The following is a 19401-nucleotide window of genomic DNA, read 5'->3' as shown; positions in this document are numbered from 1 at the left end:
TTAATGCTCAAAGCAAGGGGGGTGGGGTGGGAATCACGTGCGACTTGGCTCTGCTCCTAAGCCTGTGGACTTGTGTAAGGTACTTTTTTTTTAAGCTTCAGATTCAGTGGCTCTGGGGTGTAACTCAGGCATTGGTAAATTTTTAAACGCCGTAACGGGTGATTTTGATGTACACATTTGGTTAAGACTAGCTCACATTTAATTAGTGGTTGTATTTTCCTCAAAATGCTTGCTGCCAATTCCTAATTCCACTGTCTTCCAATTAAGTCTACAATTAAAACTAACTTCAGTCATTTTATTTCAGGACTGCAAAGACATTTTAAAGTATAAACGCATAAAATATAAAAGCATAAAATAAAAGATTGAAAAATTTGACTAAGTAAAAGTGTAAATTTTTCTAAATGTCAAAAATACTATAAACAGGGGAGAGTGGGGGTAGGGAAAAAAATACTATAAACAAACTTAAATAACAAATGAGGGAAAATATGCGTACAAATGACAATGGCTAATATGTTAATATACAGAGTTTTCAGGGATCATTAAAAAAACAACAACAACAAAACTCCAAGAGAAAAAGGAGCCAAGGACCTAAGAGGCATTTCACGAAAGAAAAAAACATGTAAGAAATACAGTCTTAGTGAAAATCAAATATATGCAAAGTAAAACAAAAGGATATCTTTTTAAACGGTCAAAGATGTAAAGTTTAAAAACAATGCCCCAAAATAGCCAGAGTGCATGTTAGTTAAAGGTATACATTGGACAACTGTTCTGGAGCATGCTTTGTTAACATTTATCAAGAGGCATCAATAATCCAACAAATATTTTAAATATATCTTTAGAGTTGGTAATTCCAATTCTTACTATTTATCCTAAGGGAAGAACCAGACATGTGTATAAAGATTTACTACAAGGATCTCCCTTGCAGCATAACACATTAAACAATAGGAAACAAACTAAATGTTCATCAATAAGGGATGACTGGGTACATCTGTGTGATGGAATACCAACTAGTCCAAAAAAAACCCTCTTAAATAATATTTCAAAATTTGGGAAAACAATCATTCTAATATTCTTATGTGAAATAATAGGTTACAAAACTTTAATAGTAAAAAAAAAAAAACTTTAATGGTGTCAATTTGTTAAAACATGTTCTTGAATGATACCAAAATGGTAACAATTATCACTGGGTGGTAGGAGTATAGTGTTTTTTTTCTTTGTACTTTCCTTTAATCTCCAAAATTTTTGCAGTGAACGTGTATTATGTTTGTAACAAGACACAATTAGAACACTGCAAAATCAAGGCACTCGTGTTTTCTAGCTGAACAAGATGCCAATGAATCAAATCTTTCTATGCTACCACTGGATTGCTCAGTGGCAAATGCCTGAGAGTTTGGAAAAGGAAGGGAGATGGAACAGCATCAACAATAAAGCAGCCTTTCCCTAGAAAACAGTCATCGTGAAAGTAAAAGGCCGTATGAAAGTCACTGGCCTCCGAGCTCATGGACCCAGGGACAGCCGGCCTCCTCTTGCCAGCTGGGGCCCAAGAGCCGAGGCTCACAGAGGCCACAATGGGTTTCCACGCAGGTATCTTTCTCTGTTTGACAATATTTAGTGATTTCTCAGCATAATCCATATGAAGAATAAGCATAATCAAGACCTCACTGAAAGTTATCTTAAGACCAATTAAAATCTAGCTGAGATAAAGACACTGTGTTTCCTGTCAGCAAATCTTGAGTGAGACTGAGCCCACTTGCACAGGATTTGCACATCCTTTGCCCCATGTGACAATTACAGTGCTCCTTGAATCAATGCCACTGAGCCCTAGAGCTCTACTTCCATCTGGAATGTGGAAGGCAGCCTTTAGTCAAGGTAAATCCGATTTTTCCAAAGACAGTTAAGTTTGTCACCATCAGGGCGCTCGCCATCTGCTGTGTCTCCTTGTTGCCTACAAATGTCAAGTCTAAGAACTCACACATGACCTTGATACCCCCCTAGTCCATCAGCGCCGCTCAGGAGACCTCAGGAGACACCACTGTCGTGATAAAATTCCGCGTTATTTTCTCTACTGGGTTTCCAAAAATGGTATTTTAGTTCCACACCCCCGCCCTGTTCTATATTCAGGATGCAACAACTAAATTAGAACTAGCCTAAGAGACTCCATGAGGAGTTAGAAAACCTGGGTTCTAACACAACTTTAGCCACTCTACCTCTTGGAACCTGTCTTATTATATGTAAAAGGAGGTCACACCAGCACTGCTCAACTCACAGGGTAGTTACAAAGTTTCCATGGACAAATGCTTGTGAAAGTTCTTGGTAAGCAAGAGTCTTGCTATTCTGTGTGATCTGTGGACCAACTGTACTGGCTTCACCAACGAGCCTGTTAGAAAAGCAGAATCCCAAGTCCCACTCCAGAAACACTGAATCCGAATCTGCAATTGAACTAGGTCCCCAAGTTGTGTGCACGTGCGCGCACACACACACACACTGAGAAAGACTGAGCTGGGTGTTATTTCTGAAAGCTGGCATGTGATCTAGAGGACCCAGCAGACAGGATGAAAATGAGGTCCTATTTTTACCTTTCTATGGCTTTTCCTGATGCTATTAATGTCATGTGTACTTCTCATCCTTAGAATTTTACGTGTTCTAATGTTCTAATGTCTAAATACTGGAGAACAGTATTTCAGTAATTTCCTAACTAGAGGACAGAAATTCTGTCTCCATGCTCATCTCCGAGTCACTTACACTTTGGATTACATGGTCATGCATGTTTGTACTACGTTCCTTTTCAGTTAAAGATTCCTTACAGAAAAGTTCAAGATACCTCCTTTAGAGTAGTTGAAGGATTATTTATTTATGCTTGAACAAGTGAGCAAAATCACTTAGAAATCCTGTTCCCTTAAATTTCAGTCTATTCGTATTGTTGGAGGAACAGTCTTCTTTGTTCCTTTTGAGTCTTAAGTGGGAGGAGAAATACAAATTGTTTCGAAAGTCGTTTTTAAATAGACTTTCTGGCCTAGGAACTTTCTAGAACATTCACCCATAGAAATACTTAAAATCATTATTAGCTTGTGAATTTCGTCTGTAGAAGTCTAAGCTGGAAAGCGGTGGGCGTAAGAATTTCACAGGAGAAAACAGGCATACTGCGAGCTTCCTCCCTCTCCCCTGGGCCCCCGGCTTCGGGGGTGGGGGCTCGAAGCAAACCCTGAGGCCGGGCACGTTGTCTTCCTCCCACCTGTGCCCTTCTCCTGCGCAAGGACCACACACCACACGGGCAGCCACTCCCTCCTCATGCACACGTGGCTCCACATTACAGCCCCCCTCCCGCTGAACAAAGCTCCCCGCCCTCGGAGCTCTTCTCTTAGTGTGAGGATGGCAGAAGGGCAGTCTTGTCTAACCAAACTCACACCCTGAAAAACTGCAAGCTCAGTGAGTCTGTCCAGATGACTTTTGTAACCCTGGCCTCCAGCACGATAGCTGGCACCATAGCTTCTGCCCAGAAAGTACCTATTGAATGCAATCATCCATTAAAACATTTTCTAAAGGCACAGTCACCACCCAGCTGGGGGACTGTTAGCTGCAAGGCAACATTCAGGCAGAGAAGGGGCTGGAAGCAGGAACGACCTGCTGGCCAGGCCGGCCCCGCCTGGGGACCCTGCCCCGAGGCTCCCCTACGGCAGTTGGGGCTTTTTTGTATGTCTTTTGGTTTCTTCCAGAGCCTTTAAAAGCTCCAAGTTTCTTCACAACTCCCAAAGTGGGAGCAGTGGGGGATTCACTCATTCACTCCTTCAAATATTATGTATTTGCTGAGTTTCTAACATATGTCAGGTGTCGTTCTAGTTTTGAGGAAACATCCAGGAACAAAACAAAGACCTTGCCCTCTCTGAGCTTATGGCTTAGTGGAGGAGACAAGTCTTTCATGCCAGGTTGCGATAGCTACTAGGAGGAAATAAGGGAGCTAATACGAGAGACGCTGCTTTGCACATCTGATGAGGAGACAATTTACAGAAACCTAACGTAAGCAAGGCGGGGAGCCCTGTGAGCCCCTGCGGGCACGTTACCAGGCAAAGGGAACAGCGAGGGCAAAGGCCCTGAGATGGAAAGGAGTGGTAATCACCAACGGGGCTGGCCGGTGAGCAGAACAGGTGACATAGTTATAGTTTTTAAGTAGCACCTATTTTTTTTGGTAAATTTATTTTTGGCTGCGTTGGGTATTTGTTGCAGCACACGGGCTTCTCATTGCGGTGGCTTCTCTTGTTGCAGAGCACAGGTTCTAGAGCGCAGGCTCAGTAGTTGTGGTGCACGGGCTTAGTTGCTCCACGGCCTGTGGGATCTTCCCGGACCAGGGCTCGAACCCGTGTCCCCTGCATTGGCAGGCGGATTCTTAACCACTGCGCCACCAGAGAAGTCCCAGTAGCACCCATTTTTAAGAAGAGGGAACAGACCTTATGACTTCAACCTAAGCCAAACCTTCCATGTAACAGGGCTCTGAGTCCTGTACTCCTTGAGTTCTGCTCATTGTGTCTAGTGCACAATGGCTCAATCTAGGAACCATCTAGAAACCTTGAGGATGAGAAGTGGCTGGGGAGGATGGCATAGATAGAAGACCCACTGAGTAATCCAACTTGACCACCTCCAGAGGGGACATTTCCCCGAAAGAACTAAAGTAACACACTTAACCCTCCTAAAGACTTCTACACTGAGAAATAGATCGGGGTTTCGCGGTAGGATGTTCAACTTCCTAGGAAAATGTGTTGTCTCTTTGATCCGCCTAATGAGAACGGTAAACCGTGGAATCAAAGGAGCTTCATGGGAAGAAGCTAGAAAGTCCCGAGTCCGGCTACGATACGGGCTAAACACTTACATACCCAAGGCTTCTGCGGGCCGCGGCCTGCGAGTCAGGGCTCTGGAAGCGGCTGCAGACGCGCGACGTGAGCCACAGGTGTTCCCACCGCGAGGTGATACGAGACGCGCGGAGGTCACCGCCCTCAACCCACCTGCTGCTGTCGCCACGCAGGTCTGAAGACGTAAGCCGTCGCTGAGGTGCACAGGAAAGGGCAGGCACGCGCACATGCGCGCACGCATACGCAAGGCACGCACGCATGCACGCACACGCATAGGCACGCAATACGCAGACACACACGCACGCACACGCAACGCACGCACACGCACACGCAACGCACGCACACGCAACGCACGCACGCACACGCACCTACGCAGACACGCACGCACGCACCCACCCACCCACGCACACACACACACACACACTCTGCCCCCAGGTAACGTCTTACAGCACAAAATCCTAATATCTTGTATCTCAGTTATAAGCATCCCCATTTTTGGAATTGTCCATCATTTACACCAAGGAGATGATTGGGTTAGTGCAGATACTATACAGAAGGTTATTTATTGAAACTGAGTTTATAAGGGTGAAAACTGGAAAAAACCTGAATAATGAGAATCGAAAACCACTAAACTTCCAGCAATAGTGTTGGTTATATCTGCATGGAGCACCCATTACAAAGGATGTTGTTAGCAAATACTGTATACTCCTGAGAAGAAAGAAGTCTAAACTGACGGTGATCAGGATATTAATAGCAGTGAGACGGTGAACTCTGCTTTTTATTTTTCTGTGCCAGTTGAAATTTTTACAAATCATATGCTTTCTATGAGAAAAAAAAGTTACAGGCTTTTGGAAACACAGGTACCGAGAGATGGAAGAGAGGAAATTACTACTAACCACCTTCTTCTCCATTCCTCACTTGCCAGAGATTATAAACTGCGAACCCCCAAGAGCCAGTGAATCTTTGCTATACTCAGTGGAAACTCCCACATGGGAGAAGCCCCGGAGGACAGCACTGGTCCCCTGCTGCCTGTAGAACCGAACCCCTACTCCCTCCATGGCATTTGGGGTCCTCCATGATCTGTCTCATTTTCACCACCCTTGAGTTTGACCTTGCTCAGCCTGGCCTGTCCTTCTAACCTCCTTGCGAAGTATGTGGCCCCTGGGGCCCCCTCTAAAAGCCCATCCTTTGTTAGTGGGCCCTCAGCACTCTCAGTGTCAGATTCTGCCATGCAGTCCAGCTTGTTATGACCTTGCCTATCTCCACAAATAACGTCATGTAGATGCCATCTGGGCGGGATCCTGGGAAAGAAGATTCTGGGCAGAAGGAATGACAGTGGCGGAAACAAGGAAGAATGTGCACAGCTGGTCTTAGATGCAGTGCAAGCCTCTAGCATAGATCAAGGAGTGGCAAGAAAAGCCATACACAATTGTTGGAAATGTTTCAATATTTTCTCTATTCCTTAAGATAAACCTGTTGCTCAGCTCCAATTACTACAAACATCACCTTTCCCAAATCACACTTTCCAGGTAGGTCTCCTCTGATCTCCCTGTTTGAAAACTTGACACCTACCCCTCCATCCCTCACCAGGGTCCTGAGCACATTCTCTCTTTTCTGTTTATTCCACAGTGTGATAATTTACTTGTGTCTGTTTACTTCTGCCAGAATGTAAACTCCACGCTTTGTGTGTTCTGTTTCCCAAGAGCCCAGAACACAGTAAGCGTTCAGTATGTTGGAGGAATGAATAACTTACTTAGGTGCCAACTGTACTGCGCTTCTCAAGATCCCCTACGGAATAGCTTTTAGAGGAAATGATTTTGCTGGAGACTCTCATACTGAAAAAGGTGGGGAGAAACAGGAAACAAGACTGGCAAGCGACAACTTCCAATTGTTGAGAAACGTGGCCCTTTCATTCACTCGGCTGTCTAAGGATGCAGAAACTCTGCCCACTTGATGCCCGGCTGGGCACCAGGGTAATCCAATGCTCAGACATTTCATTTGTGAGGATTCAACTCTCCATCAGCAGGAGGAAGATGAGGACAAAAACAGAACTGGAAGAGGCAAGAGTTAAAGTGCAGTACTCAGCTCTGATCTGTTCGGCCATAAAAACATACTGATAAACCAGTGATAACTGTATCCTAGTCCAGTATTTGCTGCACTTTAATAAGAACTTTTACCCATCCCTGTGCCACTTCCCTTCTATCGCCTCTGATTCTTGCTCTAAATTTCAAATCCTTAAGGTGCTCATCAACTTCACTACCAAAAGTTGGTAGTGAGCCAGAAAGATCTGCGGGGCAGGAGACCACGAATGGAAAGATAAGAGAAAGGGTTATTACAAGGTTTTACACAGTACTCAGACCAAATTGATAAATTTTTGATCAGAATTTAGGACATGGAAGATGGAATTCTAGATCAGCAGCTGATGGCAATTTTTTAGAGGAAATGGCAACCACTGAATTAACTCTACTTCTTAATCTCAATTTAACCACATTAATCTAAATAATCTAGAGGCAGGGAGAAACAACAATTTGCTACAATGACTTCCTGGAAGGATGTTATAAAACAAGCAAACAGGAACTGCTTATGCTGGTAGATGTGAAAAGCCATGCTCCAACACCTGCCTCAGACCTCCTAAAATCCAGCCATGGCCTTCAGCCCCGACACCAGGGGGAGTCCTGCTGAATCAGGGCCAACAAGAACCAGGGGAGGTCCCAAACAAGATCCACGAACCACTCATTCACCTGTCTTTAGCCTGGTACTTGGGAAGAATAATCCCTCCCTTTTTAAAGTGGGAAAACTAGCCTAAAATGATGTGAATATTTTAACATTTGCTAGCAGATTCTGCAAATGGGGCTTTGAAAATTGCATAACTCATTCTGGGATGTGGTTTTCTAAGGTCAAAATGGGGCCTGGAGAAGCCTCTGAGAGCAACTCAAGAGCTAAAGAAAGTCCTAATTCCTAAGGGAAAGTTCTGGCGGTATTATTTGACTAAAACCGTCACTTGGTTTGGAGCAAGACTGAGCTATTGATGAGAGAAAAAAACTAAATTCCGACTTACACCTGTGTTATCAAAGGCCCATAATAAGAACCGTGTGCTTTCTCTTCAGAATACAAAACTGCAGATCTACCAAAATTTTGGGTCATATTTGAGGTGAAATGGTTTCAATCAATTATCCTTTCTCTGCTACAAAATTAAGAATGCTCAAAATATTTAATCCAAAATTTTAATGGGAAAGTAGTGCCTTCCAGTATTGAGAAATTTAAAACTCTTGTTTTCCACCCTTGGGAATGGACGTACAGCATATAGCAAATGAAGTCCAAAATCTCTCTCAAACCAATTTCATCTCATTTAGTAATTTCATTCTTGCTTTCAAGTTCCAGTGAATACAGAAAGCAGGTGTCTGCCTCACTCATCATAGCCCTGGGTTTAATAACTCAAAGTTGGGTCTCCTGAGAAAAAGTCTCTACGGAAAACACTTAATGTAGAATATGACAAGCTTTCCCTAATGAGCAATTCAGTGAGAATTTTGCAACATCCCTGGAGATAAAGGGAGGTACTTTGGAGTATTGTAAACCATGACTAGAGATCACTGACTTCCTCTGAACTTGCCTACAAGCACCTGTTCAGGAAGGAGACCGACCTTCATCTTAAAGCTGCCAAAGAAAGAAATCTCAGTATCTTTCTTGGAAATTCACTCCTTGACACATATTTTATATATATATGTCACTTAGCAGAGTGGCTAGCACATAAGTAGACGAGACATAAAAATTGGTATTGTGTAGCTTATACTTTTCTGAAAAATGCCCTTCCGGTGGGGGAAGATGAAGTTGATCACCCTACGGCCCACACATCTCGGAGTCATCCTTAGTTTCTCCTTCTTCGGGATTCTTTTCTCTGGTTCTTTTAAAGCTAATTAATAAAAGTAGTCTGGTCACACAAGACCACTCAATCTTGAACTTTAATATCAGAGATAAGCAGAAATAAAAATGTTATAACCACTGCGTAGTTCCTGGTCGTATAAGTGTAGAATTTCCCGCATGTTGATGACTATTTCACAGGTTGAAAAATCATCTGCTAAGTAGTAAAAATGATTTCCTCAAAGTTTGTATTGTAGCAGATCTTTGCATTATCAGTTCATTTTCACACGAAACTATTGGCAATTTGTCCGAGAGATTTCCAGACAACCACTGGTTGAAACAGGATACCAGCTATCCTTTTAACTGCTACCCATAATAAGATTATGACAATGACTCCCATGACACAGCAGTGCTGAAGTAATTATCTACACCTTCCCAAACTGTTCTCTAGCACCCTAATCAGTGTCCTATGAGTTATGGGTTGTGGGATAAACAACTGGGACCTTAATATACTAATATTGCACAGAATATTGGAATTAACATTCCAAGAAGCAGCAGCTCCCAGCCTTCCGATTTCACAGACCAATACAAAAATTTTTAAGTATCTTTAGAGAACTAACTTGGGATGGCAAGCTTTTCATTTTTACCAAATAAGGGCATACAGTAGACAGGAGGACATAAAAGTTTAAAGGCCATTTCTTTTTTTTTTTAACTGAAAAAGTATTTTGAAGTCCTTACACTGTCTTTGCTTTTCTTTTTCCTATTTTGCCTCAGATCAACACCCTTCCTCTGCTGGTCATTCAGGAACCGTGAGGATAGACTTCTAGTACCAAGCTTGACCTTGCATTCAGGGTCCACAGGTCACAGCTCACACACACTGACCCACACCACTGCTAATTCCAGATGGGGATCTTTCTTTTCCCTTCAAACTACAAATCCCACCTCCACCCTATTCCTACTGACTTACTACTGCTGTTAACTTGGATAGAAAACGGTCACAAACCACTAATTTAGACCATCACATTTACAGATCTTTTTGTTCATTTCCTTTCCTTTAACTCATATATTTTATTTAACAAAAGTATCATTACTAAAAGCTCCTTCAGAGTACAAAGCTACTTTATTTGGACAAAGTTTGCTGCATACACAGAAATACTTGATACGCATTTCCAGCCAGCCCAAACCCAAGCATTTGGTAATTACAGCCAAAAGTTTGGAAACTCTTACTGGAGACATGGACCCCGTTTACAATATTTTTATTTTATGTGGAATATGCGGAAAACAAACACACAAGAGCAGCTTCTAAGGATATTTGTACATTCCATGAGAAGTAAACATAGTATTGTATGCTGTAAAAGTTTACTCAAAAAAATAATTTCAAACTCTTAGGCTTTAAATAATGAGACCGTTTAAGTTTAATTTTATTACAGCAAGAGTCAGAATATTATATACAGTATATACTCCTTTACACAAAACACATTTGCACGTGTTTCTGAAAGCTACTTGTAAAAAAAAAGTGTTTAGAGTACTATCACATTTTGAAAATGTCAGGATAATTTGGTAATATTTTCTAAGGGTTATGTTACTTTGTGTATTTTTTAAAGTAAGACATACCTGGATGGTCAATGTGGGTTCATGTAGGTTAACCTCAAATCTGGCATATTTTTGGACAAATCTCGCTTTCAAAATCTTATTGACGTGATCATTTTCTCCGCACATGATTTGTTTTACTAGCATCTGGGGGGAAACATATGGATCTCTTCGACTATCTCATTAACTCCTGACTCCAGGACCTAGGCAAGCTCACAGAGAAGTCAGTGGGGGCTCGTCCTGTGCCCGAGGCAGGGGGAGGGTTCACTCCTGGCCTCAAGAGGCCTGGGTGGTGAGGGAAAGGGTGGGCAGACACACCCAGCTGAGCATCGGCACAGAGCAGACGGCCAATGGAGACACCTGTCAACACCACAGCTAAAGAGCTCTATTTTAAATACAATACTATATGAACTTTTAGAGGCAAACCTTAGAGAGCCAAGATTGCTGAGTCTGGATCTATTCTGTTTCCCCGCAGGCAGGGAGGGCGATGGAAATGCAAGGACACAAGCAGACTCCTTCAGAGGAAAGCAACGGACACCTCCCATCACAGGCAGAACAAAACAGGACAAGAGGGAAGAAGCCTGGACAGTGCTGTTATGATTCTATCCTGAGGGGCTAAAATTGGGCAACATTTAGAAGAGCTGAAAGGGGCTAAAATTGGGCAACATTTAGAAGAGCTGAAAAGGAAATGGAATAAAGTTACCTGGGAAGGAGAAGTGGGATAGATTTAACAGATTCTGATCAATTTTGGAATCCTATATGCTCAACGTTTTCCCCACATTTAGGTCAACAGTACAGAAAAAAAAGAAGGACAGAGAACAAGCATCTGGGCACAGATGAACTCAGTCTCCTCTCTCAGGGCAGGTGAAATTGGGAGGCACATGTTGTAAAAGTCCAAACACTATATTCCAAAAGGAACACAGAAACACCTTTGAATCAGAACACATGACGTCTAACTTTAGTTAAGCTGAAGGACCCAGGCTCCCTCCACCATTGTGAACGATCAAGAGTCGACTGTACTGACGGCAGTGTTTTAGAGGCTAGAGTTGTGTTTTTCTTACATTCAAGATATATGTTATCTGTCTACAGGTCCAATTCATAAAAGACATTCAAATTACGTTTCACGTACAAAAGTAGTGAAGTCTAAGATGTTTCCAGAGTGTGCTGTGCTGTAATCTGATGATGATCTTCCATCCTTCTACTTGGTCCCAAAATTACTTCCTTCAGATTTCTTGATTTTTCAAGGATGACCTTCTCAGTGAAGCTGTATTCTGCAGAAAAGTCCCAATGAATGCCATAACAAGCAGTTGATCTGAGATTCCAAAATGCAGATTAGAGCCACTCAAATGGAATTTTTTGTCAAAACACGTTTCTAATAAGATAAATCAAAGCATCCCTTCTGTGTCAAAATATGAACTGAAGGCAGTTTTCTCTAAAGTTATAAATAGATTAATAAAATTCAGAAATAATCATACACGCAGGAAACTTGAAAGGAATAAAGAACAAAATATCTAGGAATCTCAATTTTCTTGAAAATGTGCTACAAATTTCAGAGTCACAAAATAGCAGAATCCCAAATTTCCAGTCATTATGTTAATTTGAAGTACACATTTCACACCATGAATGTGATATCCTAAAACATGAGAAAAAAAAATTACATTTAGGTAGAACACCTTTATAATGATTAAAAATTTTAGGAGAAATACGCTCATTTTTAAAAACAAAACATTAATATTCAACTGACTATGAAATAAATGCCCCTAAACCAGCAGGAGGTAGGTACTACCTAGGAGGGCTGTCCCATGCCTCAGGCCCTATTCTTACCATTTGCACCTTTGGGGCAGCCCTTTGCAGAGTTTTTGCTCCGTGACATCACAAAGCTCTGGACTGCGGCTTCAGTTCAGTGTGTAAGGCAGTAAGCATCCTTCAGGATCTGGCGCTCCATTCAAAGGTGACAGAGAACTACAGACGGAGAGTGACAACAAAGCTGGAGCAAGGTCAGAAGTAAAATGAAGATGGTCTTTTAGATCAGGGCTTCCTGAATGACAACCAAGGGCCGTCCCTCTACCCTCAGAAATTGCAGTTTTGTTGGGGAAACGATCCATAGCTTTCTCCTGGTTTTCAAAATGGGGTTTAAAACTTCCAAAATACAAATAGCCATCGTTCGAGGCTCACTTTCTCTGTGTGCCCCTATGTACTGATTGTACCCAAAGATCTAATCACTCCTGGGTAATTGAGTCAATTTCTGAATCCTCACGGTGATGTGCAAGGCTGTGAAGGGCAGAGATCCAAGAAGGTACAGACCTTCCCATGAGACATACACACTAGAAATGCTATTGTAGTACAACTTTAAACAAATTTAGGTTTTATTTAGAAGTTTCTAGAAAGCAACCATCAAACACTGATTATATTCATGCCATCAATTCTCTACTATGTTCAGTATTCTGCATTATTTTCTAAAGTTATACAGCAGGGACGAAAGACCCATTTTTATAATATTTTCTCTAATATTTAAGATATTTATTTTGAATTAAGCTAATCTTTGAGCTACATGCCCATTCATAACATACCAGAATAAAATAAAACTTATTTTTAGGAAATGCACTGATATTTCCCAAGATCACCTGCCACTATCCTTAAAATACTGCAGCATGCCAGTGTGAAGTACCCAAATTAACATCGGAATGCCTCCTGTCCAAGGCATTTTACAGGCTACCTCATAACCTCCAGGAAACTAATTCCCTGCCCTTAGTGCACCTTAGCTTAGTTATATAAGAGCTTACCACCCCGACCCCACCCCCACCATCATTTTTATTCTTAAGCTCTTAAGTTTTCCCCTCTCCTGGGTCTCTTTCATTTGTACTCACAGTGTTCACAGAATCTAAGAAGGTCTTTAAAATATTCATTCCAGTAGGGACCAAGTTTTTTCCTGCCTAATTCCTTTAGGGTGTACCAAATGCCTAGGCCCGGTCAATACTGTGGCTAGAATTGGCTAAGAGGAAACACCTCTATTGACAAAAGTATCACAGAAAGAGAGTTTTTTAAAAGCCAGTTGTAATGGGAAAGCAGCTAAATAGGTAACACATTTAGATTAAAATATAACTTGATTTTTAACAAATCTATCTGATGTTTTCATTGTGCCATTTATTAAATATATATCAGCCAATTCCTCTTTAACCAAGCAAAGCAAGGGAGGAGGGGGGAGGGTGCAGTTACAGTGTAGTTTATGTAGCTTCTAAACGCCTTCTAATAGAAATGTTACGAAAACTTCTGTTCTACACCAATTTCTGTATTACTGGATAATCTACCAATAATAAAACTTGCAATAAACAAATAATTAACATCCTACTGAGCTACCAATCTCTATAGTTCCCTGAATTCTACTTATCCTTTCCCTTTAATCCTTTTTCAAGTTGCTCTGAATAAGGTCTTAAAAAAAAAAACAATCTTTCTCCAGTTTTGGTCAAAAGGATAGGGAGGCAATCATATTTGACCATCAAAATAACTACCCACCCAGAATGTTCCTCAAGTTCCTAATCCCAGCAGGAACAGGCCAGAGAGGATAACCACCAATAATGGAACTCCAGTCACCCAAGCACTGATTCTCCTACCAAATACATCTCCACCCATTTCTAGGGTCAAGAATGACCTACTACACATTCTGGGTCTATATGAAAGTAGCCTGTAGTTTTAAAACAGTGTACATGGAATATAGGCAACTTTCAATTTTTTAAGGGAAACAGTCCTTCTTGGAAAGTCACGTTTTGTTCCTTCTCCTTTTCATTCACACAGTCTGCCTCTTGGCATTTTCCTTTCCAAATTTATTCACTCAACAACAGGGAGAGAGGAGGAGGTGAAACTGAGCAGCTCCTTTCCCTCCTCATTGGCACTTCCGTCCCACATGATAATATCTAACTTGAAAACTGGCAGCATTTTGCCACAAATGTATCTGGATATATCGGATAGAATTTGCATATTCTGATATAGACCATGTTGAGGCCATTTCCAGGTTGAAGTTTTGTAATTACTACCTTTAGGACTGTCACCTGATGATTTTTTTTTTAATTAATAAAAAAATATGGAACGCTACACAAATTTGCGTGTCATCCTTGCACAGGGACCATGCTAATCTTCTCTGTATCGTTCGAATCTTAGTATATGTGCTGCCGAAGCGAGCACTCACCTGATGATTATTTTATCTTCTCTCCTCCTGATCAAGAATTACCTCTGATCTAAGTAAGCTACACTACAAGGTAGGCAGGCAAAGAAGCTGACCAAATTGGCATGGGAGGATTACATAAACTGCCTGGGAAAATATGAGGTCCATGAGAGCCCCCAAATCTTCAAAAGATAACTGTCTCCAGAGTATGACACTAATAATGATAGCTGAGAATTTGAGACATGCATGCTAACTTAGAAATACAAAATTATAATGCCTATTCTTTTATATACTTTTTATTAAATCTATTGGTTCACCTAGAAAGTCATTATATATACAAAAACAACAATTTCCAGAGTTCCTAAATATTTCCAACATATTCAACTTAGGGATCCAAGATTCTGAACATGCCATCACCAAAAAAAATTGCAAACCTAAAAAACAAAAAGGAAAAAAAATTAAACAATGTCAAAAGGAAAAGACTTTCTTAGAAAAGGTCAATATTTACTTTTATAATTTTCAAAACATTTTAAAGTTAATTTTTTTCTCATTTACAGTTATACGCTTGTAAGTCTAATATTAAAGTTTTGCTTAATAACAAGGCAGTTTACTTATAACAAAATAAATATTAAACTATACTCATACACATTACCTATTTAAATATTTACTGGGTCAAAATATCTTCATATTTACAGCTTCAGGCTTTAAAGTGGTATTAGATTTGTCTTTATTTTCTTTGAAAAGCTACCATTAAGGTAACAGACATTCAGATGCATAAATGAAATTACTGATTTCATTCTTATGTAACTCATACCTTTAGAAACTACGTTTTAGCCAGTTAGTAGTGGTTAAAGTCTTTGTGCTTCTATTACATTAACTTTTAGCACATGAAATAAGAAAGATGACCTTCAAAGTTCTTGTAACCTCAAAAAGGGTCAATCTAGATAGGCTTTATTTGAAAAAGAAAAACAATTTTGTTTGGGAAAATACAAGAAATGAGAATTTCTAAAAATAAAAATAATCAGTAATTCTCATTAAAACATTAATACACAAAAATGAACTATATGAACAATTCTTCTAACTACAGGCTTAAAAACCATGCTATTTAGACCAGCCTATTTAATTTTTCCATAGAAAATCAGGAGTTCAGAGTTCACATTTCCAAAAGAAGAGTAAAACAACAAATTAAGAGATAAGATAAAACAAGGAAACAACCTATTGTACATTGCCTTTCTTTAGAACAAGGCTAGGCTGAATTATCTAAGTATAAATTGAGGTCACAGATATATAGTCATTGCACTCCAGTCAACCAAAACAGTGCCTGGATTTACATAACATGTGAATAAGTCTATTATCACAGAAAGTCACATACATGAATAAGAAGAATATATTTTATAAATTTTAAGTCACTTGCAACATCTGAGAAAATACTGTCAGTAAAATACTATTTGTAATACTGTTTTTAAGAAAACACTGTTTGTAAGGAAATGAGGTGATGTTTAGAACTATATTACAACTGAGCCTCTAGAAGAGAACATGAAAATAAGCATGACTTAAAAAAATAATAATAATTCTTATTGTTGTCAGTTCCTTAGAATCTGCCCTCTGCAATGCAGTACTCTCTGGAATAGGATGACAATTTCATTTTCTCAGCACCTCATCAATTAAACAAACTGATGCATAATTTAGACTAAAGATAAGTACATTTATAATATTATTTTTGCTATTAATGCTGTTACATGTAGTACAGGAAATGAAATAATATCAAGAGCCACTTCTTCTGAAAAAGTGGCTTAGTATAAAATTCGAACTTGAGCAAAGAATTTACTGAAATTCTATTCTGGGGGGGTAGAGGGATAGTGATTGTCTTATGAGCACCGCTATATCAACACATTTAACAGGACATGGTCCATTGGAATAAACTTAATAAAGAGAGCCACTACACTTCCTGAAAAATGTTTTACTATAATAGAGTGCTGTTATCTTCAACTATAAAATATATTTTGAACTAAGATACATGTAATAATTAGAGTAGAGTTTAACTGATTCAACTAACATTCTTAATGGGCACTTTACTTTTTAAAAAGTAAAAAGCAAAAAACACGCACATACATAAAACATCAAAATTCTTTATGACAGAAAAGCAAAGCTGTGGCAAGAATCCTTACTTCCTACTCTGAAAACCTTATTAAGCCCATAGTCCCTGTTAAGAGCAAGCTGTACTGGTTTTCAAAGGAAAAACATTATTTCAATCTGCTAATACCTAATGGGCTCAGGTGCTTTCGTATAATAAATATTTTGTTGTTACTTAAGTAGCTCACAAGAGCTCATTTTTTTTAAAGTTATGTTTAAACAACTCTAAAAGGTTTAATTAATTGTAGTTTTATATAATTAATCCTTTTGTTATTAAACACTTGAACCAGTTTAGTTAGAATGGCAGCATGTTAATACCTTTTGCTCACAACTTAAAATTTTAAGCTTAAAAAGAAAGGAATTGGGGTAGGAGAGGAGACATGGAAAAACATGAAGGCCTCTCTTTGTCTCAGGCTTTGCCATTACCATTCTGTCTGCAGTGGTTTCAGGACGAGGCGATCGCACACCTTCTAGCCAGAAATCAGATGGCCTCAAAACAACCTCATTTCAGTCTTAGGCCTCATGTCTTTCGCTTAGAGCTAAAAATAAAAATACATGTGAATGAACAAATGGTCATGAAATGAAACCTCGAACATGACACTAAAATGTAAAATATTAGAAGGCATTATTAATCTCAGAAAAATGAAAATGTACACATTTCCACCCAGAGTATCACAACCTTATTTAGAAAATGTGCTCTTCTTACCCTGTCAGCTTGCTGGGTATAACAATAATGACAATTTAATTCCAAGGTGGTTCAACAAAGCCAGAGTGATATTTTATTAATCTCCTGAGATTATGAAACATTTATTTATTTCTTACAGAGTTAAATATAACAATATCATTAATGAAGCTAATGATGTTAAGACAGCAACTTAGCACTTCTTTACGCACATAAACCAAGGCAAGAAAGTAAAGTGTAACGCTGAACCAGAACAATGATCTGGCCCTAAGAAACACATTTTCGTGTATTTAGAACCCCTAGTTCCAACAGTGATGCTAGTAGTAAGTGAAAATTAACCTGTTTCTACAAAGTTAGTGTTCACTCATTCCACAAATATTGAATGTTTCGAAGCACTGGAAATCAAGTGCTGAATATGAAAGATGGTTCCAAACCTCAGCGAGTGGGGTCCTAGCCTTTTATTTCCTAACTTTTTGTCTCGGGTCTGGGCTATAATGCTAAGGGGACAGAAAATAAGGATTGCTGTTTCCATGAGAGGAGGAGATCAGTATGTATCACACGACAACTGAATGAGACTGTAGGACTGGAAACAAAACCCACTCAGAAGCCCAACGCTCATGCTGCAAGTGAACGCCAGTCACCAGGTGGTCTCTTTTCGTGTGAAGCTTGTGTTTTCAAAACCCTACATCAATCCTGAAAATTAATTATCCTTCATTTGGAGAGCACTGGTGGTTTCAAACCCAAGTATAAACATCTCAGACTATTTTGTAAGGTTATGTCAGCCAAGAAACTTTAAAATCACTTAATATAATAGTATTTCATTCACCTGAAGCCACAATTTAAAATCAGAAATTCTGCTGCCAAAGTTACTTAAAGAGTTGGCCTTAACTATAGTGTAATGAAGACAAATATCTCATAAATTTTTTATACCATTCATACCAATCCATTAAATTAAATAAAATACATAAATAACCACTAGAGTCTATACTAACATTGTTCAATGTTTTTCATTTCTCTGCTTGATCTATACCAATGAAATTCTTTGTGTAGGAATATGGTACATTACCAAAAAATATCAAAATATATGCACATGATTCAATTTAAGCTCTATGTTTGTCTTAAATCAAGGGTCTATAAACACATCTGAGTTAGCTTATCTTCCTTCATTTTTCATGTGAATTCCAACTAAATTTAATATCTGGACAACTGGTACAAAGTTAAATGGTTTGACTCTGAAGTTTCTAGGTCTCAGAACCACACTTTAGAGGAATAAACTGTAATTTACACTTAAATATTTAGAATAAAGAAGAAAAGAACTGTTTTGAGTCATACCTAGGTTTAGGCTATGGCTTGCCTCAAGTGAAAATATTAAAAACAAAATCAATAAGCTCTGAAGTTCATTTCCCACTGATGTTCGTAAGATGATTCTATAAGTTTTATATTGTGATGCATTCAAATCTTCATCAAGGAAAACTGCATGCTGGTCTTATTTGTAAACAGTCAATGTTCTCTCCTTTATCATATATGTCATAGATCCCTGCTTTTTTCAGTTGCAATAAATTTCAAAGAAGACATAAATAATTGATAGATACACTTTTGCTATAAGCCTTAAACATTCACTTATCTGTAAATTCTAAATCTGTGCCTTACATCAACAAAGAGAACCCACAGTTCTTCTCAATTCATATTTGCTAGCATTCTTTGGAAAAAAACGAAAAGTAGCTGCCTCTCCAAAACTCAGATCTTTCCCTTAAGCAACTTTTATCCTCGTCCATACTATGTTCACAGTTTCATTTCCCCCCTTTGCTTCAATCACAGTATGTTTTGTTATACAAGTTACAGTTCTATCGTATTTCCTGAACCAATCCATCCAACCCAGAGAATGCAACAACAACAAATATTTGACCCTATTCTTTGAATTCCACAATTTTCACTACTCTCACTTTGGTCAAGACCTTTAATGATAAAGTAGTGAGATTTTAATACTCAGAAGACATGCTTTATAGCTTACTAAGGCAAGTAATTTTATACTCAGACTTGTTATATTAATCATAAAACTCCATTTGTCACTTCAAGACTGATACATTGAGGTCTCCCATTTAATAAAATCAATGAGTGCCAGTAAGTTAATTATAAAT

At 39.3% G+C, this 19401-nt stretch overlaps 1 protein-coding gene and 1 non-coding gene across 2 annotated transcripts in view; both read right to left on the bottom strand.

The window, feature by feature from the left end:
- The window catches only part of XKR6 (XK related 6), a 274089-nt gene that overhangs the window by 181110 nt on the left and 73578 nt on the right, over window positions 1-19401 (bottom strand). The gene's annotated exons all lie outside the window — the stretch shown is intronic.
- LOC118897616 lies at window positions 14362-14468 on the bottom strand. The gene has a single exon (XR_005020503.1). It is a non-coding gene; the product is annotated as a U6 spliceosomal RNA (small nuclear RNA).

Source organism: Balaenoptera musculus, chromosome 6 (genome assembly GCF_009873245.2).
Source record: "Balaenoptera musculus isolate JJ_BM4_2016_0621 chromosome 6, mBalMus1.pri.v3, whole genome shotgun sequence".
Taxonomy (NCBI): domain Eukaryota; kingdom Metazoa; phylum Chordata; class Mammalia; order Artiodactyla; family Balaenopteridae; genus Balaenoptera; species Balaenoptera musculus.
This window is presented reverse-complemented; position numbering and strand designations above follow the sequence as displayed.